The sequence below is a fragment of the Squalius cephalus genome, assembly GCF_949319135.1.
Source record: "Squalius cephalus genome assembly, chromosome: 9".
Taxonomy (NCBI): Eukaryota; Metazoa; Chordata; class Actinopteri; order Cypriniformes; family Leuciscidae; genus Squalius; species Squalius cephalus.
Window position 1 is genome coordinate 22457389 of NC_137130.1, and position 14375 is coordinate 22471763.

General features: G+C 36.5%; 1 protein-coding gene across 4 annotated transcripts in view; it reads right to left on the bottom strand.

The window, feature by feature from the left end:
• The window catches only part of thsd7ba (thrombospondin, type I, domain containing 7Ba), a 308878-nt gene that overhangs the window by 189834 nt on the left and 104669 nt on the right, over positions 1-14375 (bottom strand). For 2 of the 4 annotated variants that reach the window (XM_079882075.1, XM_079882076.1), the window contains one exon: positions 1644-1777. The exons of the other annotated variants lie outside the window; for them this stretch is intronic. The gene's annotated coding sequence lies outside the window, so the exon portion shown is untranslated. The remainder of the gene's footprint in view (positions 1-1643; positions 1778-14375) is intronic. 4 annotated transcript variants of the gene reach the window in all.

A 14375-nucleotide genomic window follows, 5' to 3' on the forward strand; every position in this document is an offset into this window, starting at 1 on the left:
AGCACTGTAAGTTAAAATAGTAACCTTTAATATTCTGAAATGTATAATGGTATTTAAAGGATAGTTTCAGTACAATATTAGGAATATTTTATTTTAATTTAATGTTTCTCCTAAAATAAAATTTAAGATATCTGAAGACAAAGCTGATACATAAATTAGACATATAAGATAATCACCACTTAGTATCCTGAGCTTAGAGAAACCTCTGTCAGAATACACTACGCGACTTTTAAAAATCTGAACAGATTTTAAAATACTATGCAGCATACACTTCCCAACTTTGTAAATGGTTACAAAAGGAAAAACTGGGCATCATGCACTAAACAACTTAGGATCACACACTACCAGACTTTGAAGTCATTCTGAACAGAACAAACTCAAGCAGAAACGTGTGCCTTGTTGCTAGGAGACAAATGAAAACAATACGTTTTCTAAAATCGGCTCAATATATAAAACATGTTTGATATCCTAGATATCCTAGACTAGATGTAAACTACAAGATTTTCTGTGAAATCTGTCAACTCAAATCTGCAGATTGGCTCTGACTTTTGGCAACTAGCCTTGACTACTCAACTTGTCCAGACTGAAAATAAGGGCAAAAGTTGTGTATTCCAGCCTTAAAATGTTCCTAATTCAGCATATTAGACTTATTTCTGAAGGATCATACGACTCTGAAAACTGGAGTAATGGCTTCTAAAAATAATTTTGCCATCACAGGAATATTACATTTAAAAATGTTATAATATAAAATAACTGTTTTGTATTTTAATATATTTCACAATTTAATTGTTTGTACTGTATTTTCAATCAAGCAAATGCAGCCTTGGTGAGTATAAGAGACTTATCAAATGTGTACGTCAAAGTCAATGTCAATGTCAGTGTCAATTTTATTTATATAGCACCATTAATCACAACCCAGGTAGTCAAATGTGCTGCACAATGAAGACATAACAAGACAATACAATATAACTAATAAAAAAAAAAGAAAAACAATGCAATACAACTTTTTATATTATATGATTATATGCCAATTCGATTATATGCCAATTCGCAAAAATTAGTTTTTAGCTTAGATATAAAAACAGACAGTGATGATGCAGAGTGAATACAGAGAGGCAGAGCATTCCACAGTTCTCAGCTTTGACTTCGGAATGCATAACAATCTCTGGTTGGACGACCAGAGAGACAGAACTGGACGATTATTCAGTTAATAAATCCGAGAGGTAAGGAGGGGCCAGAGCATTTAATGATTTAAACACCAAAAGAAGAATTTTAAAATTCACTCGATAATGCACGGGCAACCAGTGCAGAGAACGTGTGTAAATATAGTTCTATTCACCAGTTCCATAACACACTATTCAAAAGATTGTATTAAATGCAAATGACAGCCACAGCCCTTCAATACAACAAACAAATCCCTCACAGACAGACTGTCCATTCAGTCCTGTTAATCTATCCTGGTAAATCTCTCAGATAATTCAGATCTCCTGTGCCTGTGTGCAAAAAAAATCAATTAAACGGTCAGCGGTCATGGGAGAAGGCCATTATACTTTATCATGAGTTTGCAGTGAAGTCAGCACAGGAGAAGAGAGGAAGAGAGAAGAGTAGTGGAGAGGTCAGGGTTGTGAACTCAATCAACTCACTGGTTATTGTGAGACCCTCAAACCCAGGGGGCCACTGTCATCCTGTCTCCACTGACTGGCCCTGCTGCAGGTGCTTAGACATGGATGGTTAAACAAGTGTAGGGACGGGTCAGGTCACGTTGCACATTGATGGCCTAGGGGACGAGGAAGGAATTCATATGAGGACAGTTTTACAGTCCTGCACCTTAGCTCAAATAGGAAAAAAACTTCTGAGGCATTCGGAAATCCAGGTTTCTTGACACCACTCACCGCAAACATAATGGTAAACTAATATACTTTCATCATCACACCCAGCATGACATAGCTGTCATCTTAAAAAGCTTTCATTCTCCCTCCATTGTTTTACTTGCAAAACAAGTAAAGGACTCCAAATGAAGTTATATTATTGATGTCATTTGATGTAATTTGAAATGTCAGAGTATTAATACATTTGAGAAAATTTAAGATTACATTTTACTACATAATTTGGAGCTTCTTGGTGATACAGAAACAATAAAACATAATGGATTACATTCATCCTAACATACAGTGCCCTCCACAATTATTGAACCCCCTGGTAAATATGATCAAAATTGGCTGTAAAAAATAAATCTGCATCGATTATCCTTGTGATCTTTCATTCAAAAAATGTGCAAAATTCTAACCTTTCATTGAAGTAAAAGAATTGAAAGTGGGGGGAAAATCACATTATGAAATAAATGTTTTTCTCCAAAACATGTTGGCCACAATTATTGAAACCCCTAGAATTTTTTACGAGTAAAATATCTCTGAAGTATATTCCCATTAATATTTACCTTTTTTAGCACACCAGGGTGACTAGGAACATGAAATTGTCCAGCTATGACTTCGTGTTTCACAGGAGTTTAAATATGAGGAAACACAAAGGCCAAATCCCCTTAATCATCCATCACAATGAGTAAAACCAAAGAATATAGTTCTGATGTGCAGCAAAAGATTGTTGATCATCACAAAATAGAAAGTGGCTGTAAGACAATAGCTAAAGAATTGAAAATCCCCATTTTGACCATCAGGGCAATAATTAAGAAGTTATAACCAACTAAAGATGTTATGAATCTGCCAGGAAGAGGACGTGTGTCTATACTGTCTTAATGGACGGTGAGGAGGAACGTTTGAGTGGCCAAAGACTCTTCAAGGATCACAGATGGAGAATTGCAGAGATTAGTGAGTCTTAGGGTCAGAAAGCCTAAAAAAAAATTTATCAAACAACCCCTACATCCCCACATGTTGTTTGGGAGGGTTAAAAAAAAAAACTCCTCGCTCATCCAAAAACAAACTCCAGCATATTCAGTGGTCAGACACGACTGGATCTTCAAACAACACAGGGTTCTGTGGTCAGATGAGACTAAAAAAATAGCTTTATGGCAGCAAACACACTAGATGGGTTTGGTGAACACAAGGATAAAAAGTACCCCATGTGTACAATTTAATATACCATTGGATCTTTAATGTTGTGGGCATATTTTTCTGCTGGAGGTCCTGGACTTCTTGTTCAGATACATGGCATTGTGGATTCTATCAAATATCAACAGATAAAAAATCAAAACCTGACGCCTTCTGCTAGAAATCTTATAATATGCCGTGGTTGGATCTTCCATCAGGACAACTAACAGGACAACTGTTACAACAAAACAAACATCAAAATCAAAACAAAAATTTGTTGTGGAGCACAAAATGAAGCTTCTGCCATGACCGTCTCAGTCCCCTGACCTGATGAGTGGGCTGAACTGAAGAGGAGAAGCACCAACATGGATCTGGGAATCTGAAGGATCTGGAGAGATTCTGTGTGGAGGAATGGTCTCTGATCTCTTGTCAGGTGTTCTCCAAACTCATCAGGCATTATAGGAGAAGACTCAGAGCTGTTATCTTGGCAAAAGGAGATTGCAAAAAGTATTTAATAAAAGGGTTTCAATAATTTTGGCCAACGTGTTTTGGAGAAAAACATTTATTTCATAATGTGATTTTCCCCCCACTTTCAATTCTTTTACTTCAATGAAAGGTTAGAATTTTGCACATTTTTTGAATGAAAGATCACAAGGATAATCGATGCAGATTTATTTTTTACAGCCAATTTTGATCATATTTACCAGGGGGTTCAATAATTGTGGAGGGCACTGTAGCTTTTGACTACACTAGAGGGGCTTTCGCACAGGGTAGTTCTAGGAACTTAGTTCTAGAATCTATCCTCTAAAAAAATCTTGGGTTATTTTTTTCTACCAAAATCCTGGGTTGCGCCTTTTGGGTCTTTTTTTTGGGGGGGGGGGATTTTCTCAGTGTTTGGGTAGTTTTGGTTTGTTTTTAACCCAGTGTTTTTTAGAGTGTAGCCACCAGGGTGGTTCCCCGAGAACTAACAATTCCCTTAGGAACATTTTCCTGGTTGCATTCGCCTCCACCAGTAGGAACTTTTAAGTGACGTAAGCCACCCTTGTTGTTGTGACTTTGATTTTGACGGCGCGGCTGACCTTTATTTTGATGATGCTGAGAACACCAGCCAGAGCCTGAACACACAGTGCTTGCATTCTCCGTGTTCATTAGTTTATGATCTGTCTAACAGTCCTGTCTAATACGTTATTAGATAAAACTGTTATACATAGAAAGTAGACAGTATATGAAAAGGTATTAGCGTATGCCGTGTGGTCGATGTGTTGCTAGCTGAGCAGAAATACATAATCATGTTTCGCTTATTCCCCTCAAAGTTGCGTTGGATTTTCTCCTTAGCGTAAAGGTTAAGAGGCCCACCGATCACTGTTTTCCATAACAGTAAATATATAGGCTATAATCTGTGTGTTTACACAACTTTTTTAAAAAAGGCGGGTGCTGGTGTTTCGCATGTGTTCATCCAATCAGCGTACACTAACGTCACTGGTAGTTCCTATAGAGCTGGTTTAGACCCTGTAGATTTGAAAATCATGTTTTTCCCCATTATTGTTGAATCACGGAAGCTACACCAGTTACTTTTGCCAAGAGATTTATTATTTATTATTTTTATACATGTATCAGACATATGAGAGAAACAGGCATATAAGAATAAGGCTACAGGCGAGGTGGTCTTCATTCCAAATTTCTCTGTTCCCCATTTCTCTATCCCCTCACCCCATCATGCCTCTGTTTCTCTGGGGTGGTACAGTAAGGATTGAGCTTATATACACCACTGAGTGACTTTCAACTTCCTTGTAAGGTAGAAAAACATGTTGCTTATGTTTAAAAATGGAATGTATACATCATGCTTACACATGGTACAATCCACTTTCCATATTAAGAAACTATCCTTCGGTGTATACATTTGTGGTACATTTGCATCAGTTGAAACATTCCTTTCCTTGTAAAGAACATGCCAATTGTACACATGTTAAGTACCATCATCACTGTAACATCTCTGCTAAGTGAACATGTTACATTGCACACATACTTATATGCAAACTATAGCTCATCCCATATCTCTCATCAGCACACATGTACAACATACTCTGACTTCACAAAATACATTATGAAATTATTATGAAAATGAATAAAGAAAATTAATACAAAAAAATAACATTAAAGAATACAATTTTAGTCTTCAGACCCTACTCTGAAATAGGAGCTAAATTAGTTCCTCCAAAAGGAGTTCCTAGAACTAAAATCGTTCCTAGTTCATGCGGTGCGAACACGCCAAAATCTGGGTACTTCCGCCGATAGTTCAAGGAACTATGAAAAGGTTCCTCTGGTGCGAAAGCCCCTTAGTATTTACCTGTTCACCTGTTATTTTAGCTAAGCAAATTTTGAAACCTGGACAGAAACCTATGGAATAATAATACTGTTGAGGAATTTTTGTGTGTGTGTGTGTGGTGGAGAGGAGATCAAAATCAAGAAGACTTATTTATTCCTTTTTTCCATTTACTTCAATATCAATTATGACATGAATAAATGCAAATAATACTAAGAAAAAATCCTCTATAATTCCTTCACACCTGTGGATTTGTGGCTTATTAAAGGAGTTTAACATGTGCTGCTCTTCTGGTAATCCATGAAAGCCTCATGCTAAGGTTTCCTGAAATGTAAATCTGACACAAGCTGTGAAAATTGATGGATACAATTAGCTTGTCTACTAGCATATGCTGTGCTCCGAGAATTTAAATTGGTGTGATTAATTGTGAAGCAAATGTGTGCAGACAGGCAAGCTTTAAAGAGACAAAGCGGCAGTAAAGAGTTTCAACATGGAAAAACTTGAAGCTTTACTGCATGAAATCAATTTCACCCAAATATGATAAGGAAATTAATTTTGAGACAGTTTAATCAAATAGTCTGCCATTTCAATTAATTTGATGAAAACTCTTTGTGAACTGGCTACCAGTAACAATTACATGCAAGGGTATAAACAAGTAGCCCCTGGACTGCAATTATGTTAAACAGAATGGCGAGAATGGAAAACTTAATCATTTACTCTAACTACTCGATTCAGAGTCAAAGATGACTTTAAGTGCCAGAGTTTGTCTGCAATTGACCTATGCTCTGAATTCAATGGAAATACACAATTCTATTAACTTTAAGGCAATTTCTTCAATTGCGGAGTTCATTTTCAAAGGTATTTCTATTTTGGAGAGTTGCCAACAGTTTTTACATTACGCTTCAAGTGAATCATACTGGCAATATATATATATATATTCAGGATTCATATATATATATATATACATATATAACAAAGGTTAGGCTTTAGCTTTTCTCATACTAAACTACCTCAAATCACTACTAAAGAAAATGGTATAATATAAGAGTCATTCTCTGGCATTCTCTTTAAAAATAATTGAGGGCTTATTACTCATTCCTGTCTATCTCTCTCTCCTTCAGTATTTTTTCGCCTATGACTAAACCTCTTTCTTTTAGCAAGAGATTGTTCAGTTTGGTCTAAGAATACAAAAGGACAATAGCTTTAATGATTTCAGACAGCATGTTCCCAGCGCCGCAGAAAGCAGCTGGATTTCAGCATTGAACTGATGGAGCCACAATAAACCACTTTGCCTTACAATGAAATGCTGGGTTAAAAATAAGTTATGGTCAGTGGGTAGAGATCTATAGGTCAATCTTTATCTTCAGCATCTTAAAGAAGCATTCCTGAATCCGTGTGCTTATCTTCGAATCCCGTTAGGGCTACAGCAGGCCTCCTAATCCCAATAAATGCATTCACTCATTTGAATGGAATAGCTGGTGCACACCATTGATTACACATTGTTCGTTTTCCACGCTGTCTGCATGTGGCTGTGCAATATCCCAGAGGACTGAAAAATCACAAATGAGATCTCTTTAATCCAATTGCGTTCTCCTAGACAGTAGTGAGATTAAATTGAGGGCAAATGGAGACTTTTGCTCAAATCTCTTGTTTCCCAAAGTTTCCTTCACTCAAAAACCAAAATGCTAGATACTCATCCCCATTTGTTCATGAATTGAGCTGATCCGGTTCTTGAGTTCAACTTACTGACTCAATGAGCCGGCAGCAGCCATTAAAAGCTCACTGGAGGGGAAGATTATCAGTTCATCAAACAACTTCAATTCTAATCTGTTTCTCACACAAACCAAGTAATGCCCTGATAGCGCCACAAAGTCACAGTTTTTACAATTTGGGGAGAAATATACCTATGAATGCATACATAGTTGTCTCCGCATATTAAAGGACAGATGAAGGTATCTCAATCTAATATTTTCCACACTATACACCCAAATTATGCTAGTATTTCTCCATGTGTCTTCCACTAAAAAGTATTAAAAGAGATTGCAACACTATCAGAAACTGTGCTCCTCATATTTAGCAATGTATACAATCATTAAGTAATTTTACTTAAACGAAAATTAGAAACATTGTTTTGACAACTGACTGATTTTACAGGTTATGTAATATTTATATTTTATTATAACAAATTAACAAATAAAAGTTTTAATTTAATAACAACATTGATAATGTCATTACTTGTCATTTCAAAACTGTATGACTTTCTTCTGTGGAACACGAAGATTGAAAAGGGGACGATACAATGAAAATCAATGGATAAAAGATGGAAATTCCTGTCTGAAGAGTAGATGAGCAACATTTACGGAAAGCAGCTTATGGCAACAATAGTCTCATTTGTGTCTGTTTTTATAACCCATAATAATAATAAAAGTTCTATGAGAAATAAGATAAAGTTAATACTTAAATAAATCATAATTGTGAACTCCATTAAGTCCTGTGAACTATGAAAGAGAAATCTCAGGGTAGTAAAACATTCCTCCGGGATGACAATACCACCCTTCCACCCCATTTGACATTCTCCTAAGTCTATTAATGCTTCTATGAAGGATTCTTAGCCAAGTGTAACAATTAATGGTGAGGGTGTCGAATATGTCAAGAAGCAAACCAACGTGATGTGTGGTCTTCATTAGCTGCCATTAAAAGCTTTATGCTGTGAAAGTCAAAAACAGACAGAAATAATGAGTGTCTGAGAACAGGTGCCAGAATAGAGAAGTGTCTTGATGAACTAGTTAAAAAATAAAAAGAGAGGTATGACACGTGAGAACTAACACCTGGAGCCCCCTCAGGTGAAGGGACGGTGATCCTGTCAGCACATGAAAAAAGACTTGTCAGAGCTGATTTTAATTGGCCGCTTTTAAGGTGGCTGGTTGTATCTGGGAAGAAGAAAGCGCCTCTCTTCAAGAGGCAGTGGAGGTTGTGAGTATGCGAGGGAGAGCTGAGAACATCTAGACGGGAAGCAGAAACCAAAAATAAATGATCCGTTCGCTCAGAATGCTGATATGTGGCGAGAGCAAGGTAGAGAGGAAAAGAGTGAGCCGGTGTGTGACAAGAGAGATAGAGAGTGTGCAAAATAATTTAAATCAGTGTTTGTGTGAAACCATACACCCACAACCCCCCCCCCCCCCCCCCAAAAAAAAAACAACAACAAAAAAAAAAACAGGCGGTTTGAGTGTACAGGGGTACAGGGGAGAGGAAGAGGCAAAATTGTAATTAAATCCTTCACACCACTGTTCCACCTGACTGCCTCGTCTCGTTAAGCAATTTATAATTAACACAGCGCAGGCGAAAACATCCTCCCCGCCCTCTATGTGATTTGATAACTCAAGGTGAGCAACATGAAGGCTGTCCATCGTATGTCCAGGGGGAAGCGGGATTATTCTTAAACGGGTCTGTTCTGTATGGCTGCCTGGTAACACTGGGCCCCCCTGGTTGAACAGACACCTGGTTGCCCAAATCCCAGCAGCCCTCCCCTCCGGAGCAGACCACTAATCAGGTGCTATAGTGAGTTAGAGAGATAGAGAGAGAGAGCCAGTAAGACTTGAGTCCCAAGACAGGCCACAGCTGAGCTCAAACCTGTTAAAGTCAATTATGCCAGGGACGAGTTCCAGGAGAGGAGAGCCATGGGTGAAATTAAAACCTGGCTCTTGAGGTGACAGACTGTGTGAAGGAATAATCTTATAAACACCTGAAAAATCATCAAAATAATATTAATGGCAAATTAAACACTAAGCAGTTGCACCACATTGGCATGTGGCATTTACTGAATTTTATTCAGAAAACCAGTGTTGCCCTGTGGCTCTGCTTACACCTGACATTAAAGTTGACTTGAAATAAATTCACCCTTTTTTCTAAATGATCTTATTGTGAATAATCCGTGCATGTTTCTTTTTTTACCTTGTATTCACATTCAGATCTGCCTCTATCCAATCGACAACTGACAGATAGAACCAAGACCCCACGCTACATTTTTTTATGTTTTCCAAATTCGACTTCACTCGGATGTACATCACACTGAGGAAAAGAAAGATCTGTCACTTTTTTCATTGTGACTAAGATGAGTTTCATATCTGGATATATTTTTTAGCCAGAATGGATTTACACCTGCATTCTAAGTGTGATCAGAGATCCGAAAGAGCACATTGCCACTTCAGTCAAAGCCACTAGAAGGCATGCCTGCAACCTTTAGCCTAACCTAACCTTAAAAAAAAAAGTGTAACGGCTAATATTAACACAGGTACACAGGGAAGGAGAGCAGAGGCAGCTTTTTTTTTTTTAATGGATGTCAATGAAGAAGAGGCTTCACTGCACTGAATACACAGCTTTTGTGAGGAAATAGCTTATTTAATGAATCAACAGCATGTCCACAAATCTTTAACAAGTTTTACGCTAAACAATACTTTTGTTGGGAACTATATGTAGATTTTACTATAATAAAAAGGTTATTTTATAAGAGAAGGGAATGTCGAGACAGGTACAGTAGGACTCATTTATGACATAACCATAGTATTTAATAGTAATATTGAGTGATATTGTATACTGTCTTAAAAAAAAAGTAAAAAAAAATACTGATGTTTTCTTTCTTTGGCTATAATAACTGCATGTATGCATATGACACTGATATTATGCATTCTAATGAATAAAGAGAAAATTATAAATTATAAATAATAATTATAAATATTGTGTTATATTGTATGTTGTTCAAAGAAAATGAAAATGAAGTGTTCTTTCTTATCTCTGCCAGGTTAGACTTGTATTGTAATGATGTATGACTGCTGTGCCTAACGATGATGATAGAACACTTTTTAATTAATAATGGTAATAAATACATATAATAATGATAACTCATTCCAATTTTATGTACTAAATTACAATTAATTATTTTGCGCCCTGCAGTGACTAGTACTTTGCAGATATTCACACTTTTTTCCGCAGTAAAGCACATTTAACAAACAATGCGGTCCTAATGTATGTTTAGCGATATAACACTAAATATAGAACATTTATTCACAAAACTAAACCACAAGAAACGGGTTAACGTAAACTGTAACTGACTGTCATAAAACTTTGAACGGCAAGCACTGAAGTAACTATTACATGATAGGATAAGGTGCCTCACGTGATCCAAGTTAGCCATTACGCTTTTTCCAGTGGTAAGATACTGTATACAGACCCTCTCATCTCCCTATAATAAGACAATTTCTGCTTCGGTCTTACATTAACTGGATAACTTTAGACATTTGTAGTGGTCTGAATCATTCCTCTAAATGCTTTTGTAGTGATATGATCACAATGTGTCTCGGGTGCATTTACACCTGACTTTTAATGAGGTCAAGGGTAATACAATTGTGATCCAATCACAGAAAACATGTTAATGTCAGGTGTAAATAGGGCCTATAAATATTGCAATTATGACCATGGCATTCTTTTAAGAACAAACATGTGTTCTTTATATGTAAATTAGGCACCTTATAGACTGTGGAGGCAGTCTATAGCCTATTAAACTGTTCAGACACTAAGAGAAGTTCATAACAATTATTTTACCCATATTTGATACTATGCATTGTGCTGTGTTGTGCTTTAGTGTTAAAGAAAATGTCTGTAAACTTTTTTTATTATTATTATTATTATGGATTTTCAGTGTATATGGTGAGAGTTCGATAAAAAAAAATTGGTTGGCCATATAAAATTCCAGACATTGTGTTCATTTATTATACAAAGTTATTAAAATGTCAGGTTTTCTAAACTAAAAATGAATGAATCAACTGCTGTCTGACATAGCACTGGTTATGCAAAAACAATTATGAGTGTGAACTTAAATGACCTGTATCTGAAATATGATGGGTTGACTGAAAGCTTAGGAAAAGAGCCAATGACAAGGAATGCAGTTTTCGTATATCAATCTTTTTCTGAAACCACATAGATATTGTCAAACCTGTTGTCAAAACATGTGTACACACATGTGCAGGTGGCCTTTCGCCCTTGTACTGTATATATGCCTTGTTACAAATTGCCCGGTGCAAATCACGATCAGACTGCACAAACATGCCCAACTTTGTGTGTTTGCACCATTACAAATTTGCATAATTCTTCTAGGCCTTAAAACAACACAGACACTGCTTGTGAATAAATTATGCTATCAGCAGCCGCAACTCATTCTCAGTGAAATATCCTTAAATACTCTTAGAATGAGGGCAGAGTGGAATATTTGCTTTCTGAGCACATTTTAATGTTATATGAAATTAAACTGTCAAAATGAAGTCCTCATTCAATTTTTATAGGCTAAGCATGTCCATTAAAGCTTAAACAAACGACACTCAGATTCAGCTAAATAATGAGTTGCTAGTTAACAGCTTAATGAGTTCAAGCTGTCCTAAGACTCACAAGCAAATGTCTAAAATATTGAAATAATTCTGAGGTATGATAATGTAGTCTAAGCTTTTTTTGTGAAAAGTAGTCATAATGTTTTTTTGTTTTTTTTTTTAGTTAGCTAGGTGTGCAAAACAATATAAATATGGGATAGTGCTTTCACAAAACGGCAGTTTTATTTTAAAATGTATTCATAATTTCCATAAAATTAGAAACCGAGTAAAAAGTTTGCCTGGAAAAAAACAGAAAAGAAAAAAAATAGCAGTAGCGGGAATAACTGGCCTATCCTAAGACTCCCAGCTTTAATATAATATGACATTTCTCACAAGAAATATCCTTGTATGAATGAAACAAAAATAAACTTAAATCTAAGTAACAAAAACAGAGTCTCATATTAATAATTGGAGTTTCATTTGAAAAAGAAGGAAAGCATATTTAGCGTGTAACTTAGGAAAAATAAAAAATATTTTTTTTTTTGCTTTTTCTTACAGCAATGCTGAATGTACACGTTTCATTTTGCATTTATATTTAAAATTAAATCTTCATTTTCATTCTCTCTATAATCTGAATGTCAATAGGAGCATGTGTGACCTTTAAACCGTGGCATGAAGGGACTGAGCTGATTACACAGGATGAGAATATCATTATCATTTCCCGAGTACATTTTCCCCCTGCTCGGAAATAAAGCTTTGATATGCATGTTTTATAGTTTTGGTTAACCTTTATAAGATGTGAGAAGGCTATTCTGGACCAAATGAGACAAAATTAGAGCTTGCCATCAAGCATCAGCACAAGAAAAGGTACAAAAAATTTAATTGGTTTCCATTTCTCAGCAAACAATGAGTCTACAGAGCAATAATCCACAATAAAAGTAAAGCCAATAATTTGTCTACAAACGGATAAACAAGTCTCTCATTCTGTCTTGTTTTTTTTCCCCAGTTATTTATAGGCAAATTCTAATTTTAAATGCAAACTGCCCAATTAGCTACTGAGAAAATATCAATGCCAATAAGAGTGGTCTGCAGGTGAGACCCCAAATCCTTGAGAGAGTTCACGGCCGCTGGCATACAGCCAGATAGACTGTTTCTTCATGGCTGACTTCCCCCGTTGATCTGACTTCTGTATTAGTGAATGGAGGATTAAAGTGTAACCCTTAATGCACAATTCCTGATCCTTTTTGTAGAGTTTTGCATGACAGGATCAATTCAGGATGGAGAACACAGCAAAATATAATATTTTGGCCTACACTAAGGATGGTTCATAGTCCTTCCCAACAACTGCAAACTCAAACGACAAATTCTCAGTATTGATCTATACGAACTTGAGTGACAATCAAATTGGTAAACAGGATTGGAGTTTACAGCAGAAAACTCTTACTTCAGTTTTCTAGTGGACTCGCATTGATTGCTTCAGGTCAAAAATACATGCTGTTTTAGTTATTGGGAGTTTTGGAAATGAAATGGCATGACATGTGTTTGCCCTCCTTTGAGGAAAAGATATGTCAATATAAAACTTCACATTCCTGCATATTACATCACACATCATATTTTAAAGCATTATGAACTGATTTATAGCGACAAGAAGTCTGAACAGAAATATTGATCTGCACTTCAGAAGCAGAGAGGAGAATAGGTTAAAAAATAACAAAAAATGCATGACTTAGGTGTTTTGAGACGGATGTAAAGACACATGGAAGGGGGAAGAGAAAATCTCCTAACTCCAGCTGTTACTCCTTCCATTCACTAGGAAGGAGACGATGCACAGCAATCAGAACAATCAATACAAGCCAAGTGTTGTAATGCTTCCTGAAAGGCAAGTGTCATAGTTTTGATTACTAGTGACCCGTGGGTGGGTTGTGAGACCTATAGTAACCGACTATCCTTTGAGCTGTCTCTGATGGTCTGCACATCATTTTACTGGGCTGTTCTCTGAGCAGTGACCCTGCTGAGGAAGAAGTCAGAGGCCATGTACTCCTGCAGTTATGCTCATAATTATACAGTCTCAGAGGTGTGAAATCGAATACTGCAATTTTCAGAGTTCCCCTGACAGGTGCATCATGCTTTTAAATGTCACCATAATGTTTTATACTCTGGAACTGAGGAAACTCTCTTCAAAACGTTCTACTGATTGTATCATCATGACCTTGTTTAAACTGACTTCATATTTTTATTTGATCAACATGGCAACTGAATGTCCTTGTGTTTACTTGTACAGCAAAATAAAAAGTTTTATATATTCTTTACATATTTATATATTTTATACTCATTTGGTAGCTATCACATCATTATCTTCATGGCACAGCTGATTGGTTGCTGTTGCATCAGTGCGCTTTCAAAAACCCTCCCCCTTCCCCAGCTGCACCTGTATACAGTATATCTGCTACGGGGATTCATTAATGTATGTTACATGTGGAGCAGCAGCAGCATGTCTTACATGCACACTCACAGCAATGTCTGTGAAGGCATTGGCAGTAGAAAGTCTCGGTACTTGCTCTGCAGCAGCAGCGTAGCAGATCTATTCCACCAAGACCAAATACATTAACATTGCCATATGCATCACCAATCTCCATTACCATGCCAATCTCT